The 8862-nt window shown below is 33.1% G+C and overlaps 1 pseudogene; it reads left to right on the forward strand.

Annotated features, from left to right (window-relative positions):
* Nucleotides 1–6317: 6317 nt before the first annotated feature.
* On the forward strand, nucleotides 6318–7492 carry LOC107761744 (HMG1/2-like protein; annotated as a pseudogene).
* Nucleotides 7493–8862: the final 1370 nt, after the last annotated feature.

An 8862-nucleotide genomic window follows, 5' to 3' on the forward strand; every position in this document is an offset into this window, starting at 1 on the left:
ACGAGCGGGTGCCGTAGTACCCCTACCTCATAAGGTAGATCCACCCCTGGATTCAATTTAATATCAAGCTACAGTCTAAGAAATTCATCAAAAATAAAAGAACGTACACCAACAAGTTGGAAAGCAACTTAACAACCTAAGTAACTTCATGTATTAACCAAACACAAGTTTTATTAAAGTATATATCAATTGTTACCGACATACAAACCAACTGTCAAGTGTGCATTACATTAGACAAAGGGATGCCATATTATAACCACACAAAAATAAAACAACCGAAAGTGATAACATGACATCCCAATACCACCATGAACAATTAATAACTAAAAATATAAGTTCTTACTAATCCTAATTCCATCATCATTCCCGATCTCTCACTAAATGAATAAAATGTGTTAAAACGTCTCAAAAATCTAGGTTCCGTATTTTTAAAAGATGGGTTTAACGGGTTTGGGTTAATGATTTTTTAAAAATAATTATTTTATTAATCTGGTGGCTTTCCGTTAGGTGGAGGATACTTTTAAAAAGTTTGACTAACAGTAAGGGTACATATGCCCCGATAGTATAACGAAGGGTAAATATGATTAATATACTAAAGTAGAGGGGTATATTGGACCCTTTTCCCGTTATAAAATGACCATCTTCTGCCTGCTTTGGCCTACTGTCCGCTTGTTGCTTCAGTCCTGAACTAGTTTGCTATCAGCACGACTTGTCAAAACGGAGGAAGGAAGAAAAGAAACAAATAAAAGGAAAAGAGAAAAGCTACACAGGGTCCAGTAATTTCCTCCTTTTGTATTTACTAATAAACTAGATATCTGCGATGAAGCTAAAATGTTCTTCGACATCGATCTATCAAATTTCCTTCAGTTTTCACGAGTTAAACAACCAATTTTAGAACAGTTGCAACGGAATACAATAGTTGCTTGGGTTAGAGCATACGCATATCTTGCAACTTCTAAGTAAAATTTTATGTAAAATAAATGGCTCCTCCTTCAGAAAAAGTTTCATTTCTTTTTGAGTTATTTTGTGTGACAGTTTATTGCAAATAAAATTAGAACACTTTTTAGACTTAAGCATTCTCAAGATGTCCAGTTTGCCATTGAAAATTCTGATGTACAAGGACTTTTGATAGAAATATACTAGAACTGGTATTAAATATTGGAGTAGTAGTTTCGGCAGATTGAATTTTAAAATATTTAACGTATTACGAACGTGTTTAACTTATAACGGAGTCTAGGTACACGGCTTAGGGACCGAGGCGGCACACGCGGTGTATTCTTACTAAAAATTAGTAGTATCGTCACCATGTGTGATCAATATTAAAAAATATGGAAAAGAGTCAAAATGTCTCTAAGGTATTGAAAATTATTTAATTTTGCCCTCCTCTATCTATTGGGCCATAAATAACCTTAAGGTTAGTTTTTGTCTCAGAAATGCCCTTTACACTAACTGCTACTTTTTGACCAAACGAGATTTTTAAAATACACGTGACACTATTTTATTGGTTTATATTTAAGGATAATTTTATTAAATCCGCCCCATAGATTTAACCATCATATCTCTTGTTGATTATTAACACAAATTTCGCATCAGCCTCAGATTGTCCACAATCCATGCGCAGGCAAGGCCAAGAAGAAAGACATCATCCTTTGAGACAATTTTACAAATACCTTGCAGGGAGAATGATTCATTGCGGATTTTCTTGACACAAATTTCACCAGATTTTTCATAGTTTCCGAACTTGTAAATATATTTGAATTCCAAAATTATGATTTTTATACAGTGTCCTACTAGTTTTTCTTGGTTAATTTAAAGCTTCAAGGGTGGCACCATATATGAGTTGTAGACTAAAAAGAAAAATAGGGCAAAGTCACTAAAGGAAGTGTCGAAAATTTTTCATGTCATTAGTATGCTGATTCAACCCTCTATAGCCAATCTTTCGAATTCTTGATTCAAAGTCCATCTTTATCTTCAGTTTAGTTGATTTATTTGTCAAGTGAGACTTCACTTTCTAAACCCATTTGCAATATATTGTTCAAATATATTTTTATGAGGGTATAATAATAAGTTTTGTAGTGTAATTAAAGTATACAAAACTTGTAGTTTTGAGAATTCTTTTTTCTTGGATCTGCTCCAAGTATCAGTTCTCGGCTTAAAGTTTCCTTTTTTTTTTTTAAGCTTTGTGTGGTGTTCTATCAAAGGACGAATTTTTATTTGTTAATATACTTGTTTACTATTTAGGAACTAAGTTAATGTATTTGAAAGCTTGATTAAACCGTTGATTTGTAAGCGTTATGTAAAACAAGAATTTAGCCATGACTGATATACTAAGTCTATAACTAATCAACTTCTGGGGTTCTAGGGAGTAACTAAACAAAAGAATAAAAGGATTTGTTATAAACATGTCGATTGTGGTAAAAGAGATTGATGGGTTTAATGAGAAAGAGTTGGGAGAAAAACAAAGAGATACAGACGATGAGTTGATTAGGAGGAGAAATAGTTGGACATTGGAGCTGTTGAGAAGAAGATAAATGTCTTATGGGGCGGGTTAAATATTTAGGCCAGACACGAGTCTAAGAAAAATTAGCCTTAAATATGAACCAATAGAATAGTATCCAGGGCAGCCCAACCCTAAAGCACTAAAGTGAAACACTTGCTTTAGGCCCCAAAAATTTAAAGTCTCAAAAATTACTAGTATTCTTTATATATAGTAGTATATTATTTATATAATTATCTTTTATTATTGATAAATTTATTTCTTTATTGTCATATTAATTTTTAATAATTCGATTTCTTCCTCTAATTAATATAACTAAAATAATTTTCTGTCAATCTTATTTTACTTTTTAACTTAATTATATTTCTCTATTCATTAGTTGGTCACGTAACTATATCTAATGATCTAACTTATTATTTATTTTTCTTACATAAATTATACTCTCTCCGTCCCAATTTATATGAAAGTGTTTGACTGGACATAGATTTTATGAAATAAAGGAAAGCTTTTGAAGCTTGTAATCTTAAATAAATCATAGAAGTTTTTGGGCTAGAAATCATCTCAATAATGGTAAAAAGAAAAATCTAAAGTTGAATTGTTACCAAATATAGAAAGGGACTTACTAAAAAAAAGGAGTCACTTATGTTTTCTGGATTCTCCCATTTCAGTTGTGATGCAATCAACGTTAAATTCATTTAATTTTCTGTATTTTATAAAACTAAGTTCTCATTTTTTTTAATTATACATCCTCACTTGTCTAATTTTTTTAAAAACGATATTCATTATATATATATATATATTAAGGCCTCTTATTAAGTAAGGCCTCTTATTAAGATTTTGTTTTAGGCCTCCGATGAGGTTGGGTCGCCCTGACAGTATCATGTCTATTTTTACTAAATCTCCAATAAGTCAAAAGTTATTGTGAAGGGCATTTTTATAGCTTTCAATTAGATCTTACGTCATAAATATTGTTACAAAAACAAATGTATACTTATTTTTTCTTTAAACTAATTAAAAAATATATTGTACTCCTACTTATCCGATCCTTTTTTAATTTATTAATTTTGCTAAGTATTTTGTTCCATACAGTTTTTTATTATTAATTTTGTTAAATATTTTATTTATTTATTTTGCTTTTTAAATCAGAATTTTTCTGGTGATGTCCTATCCTTGAATTTTGCTAAGTATTTTATTTATTTATTTTACTTTTTAAAATTGAGATTTTTCTGATAATGACATTTGTCATACTCTCCTTGTGTTGCCTCTCCTATTATATATATAGATAGATTTCAGAAGAATTTTACATATATGACTATTAGGTGGCTTTGAATGATATACAATGTGTACACTAATACATCAATGGAGAATGACTGACAATAATGTTATGGAAGCTCTGGAGTTTGTGATTAAATAAATTTGAGCTCGAATTAGGAGTGTCTTCTGTTAATTACTATATTTTGACTTAGAATTTGCCATCTAATATTTGAGTTAATTCCCTTTATGGTCAACTATCTTTTAAGATTAGCCTATAAAAGTCATTTTAATTTTGTATGGGATAACAAAATCAACCAACTACTACTATTTGATTCAGAAAATAAAAAATCTCCATTTGACATGCCATATCATATCAAAACTAAATTTTTAATGATAAAAACTCATTTAATATACTCAATATACTTTCGTAAGACTAAACTAGTATACATTTTTTTTTCTTTTTACGTACTAAACTAGTAATTGAAATATCAAAATAGAATATTGAAAAGGAAAAAAGTGAAATTCAAGAAAGCTGAATAGAGCGACGAAACAAAAAGTTAAGTTAAAACTTTGAGAAATTTAAAATTATCATGATCGGTCCTTTTTCAATCCAACAATCAAGCTTTTTAAACCAAAGCATGAGTACATTTTATTACCGTTATCAACTAACCAACTATCAACAAATAAATCAAAAGCCTACTGGAATTTTAAACTAAAACAAAGTATACTACTTTAAAATTCTTCAGATTTATTACCCAACTAAAACAGACAATTTTATTACCTTATTTAATGCAATTTTTTCTCTCCAATTTTGAAAATCTTCTTTGGAATTTACTCAAACAACTTGCAAAAGCATTTTGATTTTTTTGTATTACTATTTTAGTCTTACAAAAGCATATTGAGTATAGTAAATGGGCTTTATCATTAAGGGGTCGTTTGGTAGGGCGTATAAGAATAATCCTAAGTAAGGTGTATTAGTAATGCAGATGTTAGTAATGCATGTATTAGTAATGTAAGCATTAGTTATACATAGATTATTTCTTATGCATTGTTTGGTGTGGTGTATTAAAAATTAAAATGCATTGCATAATTTTTAAGAAATTTAATTGTTTACAAAAATGCCCTCCATATTCTTTGACTTAAGGAACTTTAAGGATAATTTTGTCTTTAACCATGCTAATGCATGCATTAATAGCCTTTGTATTACTAATGCCATGGTTTTCTATGCATTAGCTATACATAGAATAATACCAAATAGAGTGTATAACTAATGCTTGTATTAGTTATACATATGTTGAAAAAATATATGAAACAAAGCATTACTAATACACAATCGCATTATTTTCTGTACCACACTATGCCAAACGACCTCTAAAAGTATGTTTTTGTGAAAGAACACAAGAAGATGTTGGGCAAGACCTGCATACTGAAAACTGATGTAGATGAGATGTTGTGGGAAGTAAAAATAGCGAGGGAGAATTGGGATTACTTCATCTGTGTTGGAGACTGGCCACATTTTGTTGGATATCACAAGCTGGAGGTAGGGGAAATCATGATCTTCTATCTCATTGACAAATCGACGTTCCAAGTCCTGCCCTACGCCCATAAATTCAGAACTCAGCAGCTCCGGAAATGAAGAGGATGTTGAACCTTCAAGAAGATCGAAGAAAGTAAAAATGGATCCCATAGTATTATCAGATTCTGAGGAGGAAAACATTGATCCGTCCGGTGGTGAAAATTCAAGCTATTCAGTTCCAGGTAACATCGATCGACCTCTTTATACATTTGGGTTTTCCGTTTATGTATGCATGCAGGAAAATCAATGATAGACACAATGAAAACAAATGGATGTTTATAGATCATACCAACTAATTGGGGTTAAGTCCTAATCAGTGCTGTTAAAACCCCGCTTAAGCCTGAGGTTCGGTGAAGCTGACAGGTTATGCGCTTCGCCTCGCTTAATTGGCACTTTAGTATAGGCGTCACCATGACATGAGAAGCATATCCGTAAGAGCTTTCTAATTTTTTTAATTTGGATTCATATATACTAATCGATCTTTCTTGAAGAAAGCAAGGGATAGATTTGGGTGTGTGGATGTTGGGTTGTGTCAACAAATCTGAAATTATTGTTGACTACTATGTACTCTTTAAAAATATTATGAGATGTAATGTTTTGAAGACAACTTTAATATATTGCTGACGATGGCTATGAAAAGGAAAATTGTGTTGCAGCACAAAGTATAATACATAAAATGATAGAATTGATGCAAGAAACATTTCAAACACACTTCTATTAGTCTCTTCTCCGCTAAAAGATCTTCCTATGATTGATTTTTGCTCACATACACCAACAAGAGAAGTCCTTAATTACTAAGTCTGAACCTGGTGTATACCATTTTAAACTTTTGAATGATTTTAAACTCTCCTTTAAAAAAAATAATGAAATGTTAAACTTGTGTCATTTAGATATGCGGGGCGGGGAGGGGCGGGCGGGTTGAAATTTTGCGTGTTTTTATCCCAACAAGCCCCGCTGCCATCCCTATTTTTATCCCCTCCCTTTAAGCCCATATAAACTCACCTTTCCCCGCCACACCGAATCTAAGGCATGTCTCTTTGTTTCTCTCAACCCTGTAGGTTTCATCATGAAAGGAGGTAAATCCGTTGTCAAAACTAATAACATGATTGGCGTGAAGAAAAATGCTCCGGTGACTAAGAAAATGAAGGAAGTAAAAATGGAGCAAATGGAATTGTCAGATTCCGAATAAGAAAGCGTTGATCCAACGAATGGCTCCAATGGTGGGGGAAATCCATGCTATCCACATCCAGGTAATATCGACCTCTTTATACATTAGGTACATTTAATTGCTTTTAGTTTATCTATTCATCCATGAAAATCAATGGCGCACACAATAAAAACAAATGAGAGCCAGTGACAAACACAATGAAAACAAAGGATGGATACAGATCATACCGACTAATTGGGATTAAGTCCTAATTGCTGTTGTACTTGTATTAAGTTTGCTATTTCTGTATTACTTAAAACACTCTTTTAGCCTAGTTAAAGACTTGTATATCATCATGACTATAAGTATGAGAGAGCCCTTGAGTCCCTCCCCAAAGCCCTTCTTATCCCTTCCCTTTCAGCCATACACTCACCTTGCTGCACCACAATAAAGCTAGGGAATATCTCTTAACAAACCCGAGAGGCCTGCATTTGCTTTCTTCGTTTTCATGGAGGAGTTCAGGAAGCAGTTCAAGGAGTAAAATCTACGCTTCAAATCTGTCGCAGTTGTTAATATAGCTGAGGGAGACGAGTGGAAACAATTGTCAGATGCTGAGAAAGCTCCTTACGAGGCAGAGGCAAATAAAAGGAGGGCGGAATATCAATAGAAGAAGGATGCTTATGACAGGCGAGTAGCTGATGGATCTGCAGAGGAAGAGGAATTTGACAACTCAATATCCGAGGTTGATGAGGAAGAGGGAAGCCGAGAGGAAGAGGATGAAGGGGATGGCAATTGAAGAAGTTTTTAGTGGATGAGGAAAACGGTGAGGAGGCTTCTGTAATATCTGCAACATATGACTTCTTCTTTTTCCCGTGTAATACTTGCAATTTTTTTTTAAATTGTTTATGAGTTAAAGATGAATTTAGGGGAGCTGCTTGTAAAGCTCAATAGTTTATGCACATTTTATTTTGATGCTGCTAATTCATAGTTCAGGCAGGTGGTTATCCTTCTTGGCTTGTATGTGGTTTTCCATCTGATTCGTTTCTTTCTAATGTTCTAGTTTGTTGGTAAAATATCTTTGTTGTTGACATAAGCTCTCTTCGGAATTGGGATAGCTTTCTGTTCTCCCTCTTCTATGGATGAGTTATTTAGTATTTTAATGAATTGCAGGCGTCCTAGTATGTCCAAATGTATATTAGTTATTCAAATTGGCGGTTCAACTGGTTCAGTATTGATAGGCAATTGATTGATTGATAGTGTAGATAGATGCATTAGTATATGCCCTTACATTTGTTAATGGTAAGCATTCTCCATTTCCAACCAAGAGATTGTGAGTTCGAGTCACCCCAAGAGCAAGGTGGGGAGTTCTTGGAGGGAAGGACGCCGAGGGTCATTTGAAAACAGCCTCTCTACCCCAGGGTAGGGGTAAGGTCTGTGTACACACTATCCTCCCCACACCTCACTAGTGAGATTATACCGGGTTGTTGTTGTTGTTGTTGTTGTTATTGTTGTTTGTATGCAAGTTTCGTATCTTGTTTCTATTACTACTAACCAAAGATGCAGACACTTATTATGAAACAATGAAAAGGTTTGGAGTGGATTCTTTTGCCCCCTCTGTCTCTTGTTAACAAGTGGGAGAATTTTTTTGATTCATAATTTTATTGCTTGAATGGTTTTCTTTGACATTTTTGGAATCTTCATGGAGTTGGGAGCTAGATATCTGTAATATCTCGATGTTGGTGATGGTTTAAAGCGGATATAACTGGGCTCAATCTTCCTATTTTATGATTTGCCATTGACCTCTTGTCTCTCAGCTGGGTATAAAATAGCCAACTAGTGTTTGCTTAATGTGATTGTCTGATCATTGCTTGAGTTCCTCTTTCTTGCTACCAGCAAAAGTTGCTTGGATGTTAGCATATTAATCATGCAACTTTCAAGCAAAATTTTGTGTAAAGAGAAGAGGTCTCTTCAGAAAAAGTTTCAGTCTTTTTGATTCTTTAGAGTTTAGACTTAGGAAATTTGTGAAAGTTCAGTAATAAATCTTAAATTAAAGACGAATGTAATATATTAAAAATAATCTTTAAATTAAATGTTGGAAGATTAATATGCTCAAACTAAGGCAGTTTACTTGTTTTAAAATTAGGTGCCTCCACAAGGTACTTAACTCGTGAAACGTTAAGGAAATTTGATAGGTGTCCAAATAAATTCCCTAACATGAATTCATCTATCTCAATTTGCTTTGAATGGTAACGATCCGGCTGGTTGATAAGTGGGGATTTTGACTACTTATTAGCGCCTTTTAGCTTTTGTTTTAGTCTAAAAGCATTGAATTATGTTCCCGAAACTAATGAAATGTGCAAAATTGCAGGAATGCTAGATGTTCGGCTA

This window comes from Nicotiana tabacum, chromosome 17 (genome assembly GCF_000715075.1).
Source record: "Nicotiana tabacum cultivar K326 chromosome 17, ASM71507v2, whole genome shotgun sequence".
Lineage (NCBI taxonomy): Eukaryota > Viridiplantae > Streptophyta > Magnoliopsida > Solanales > Solanaceae > Nicotiana > Nicotiana tabacum.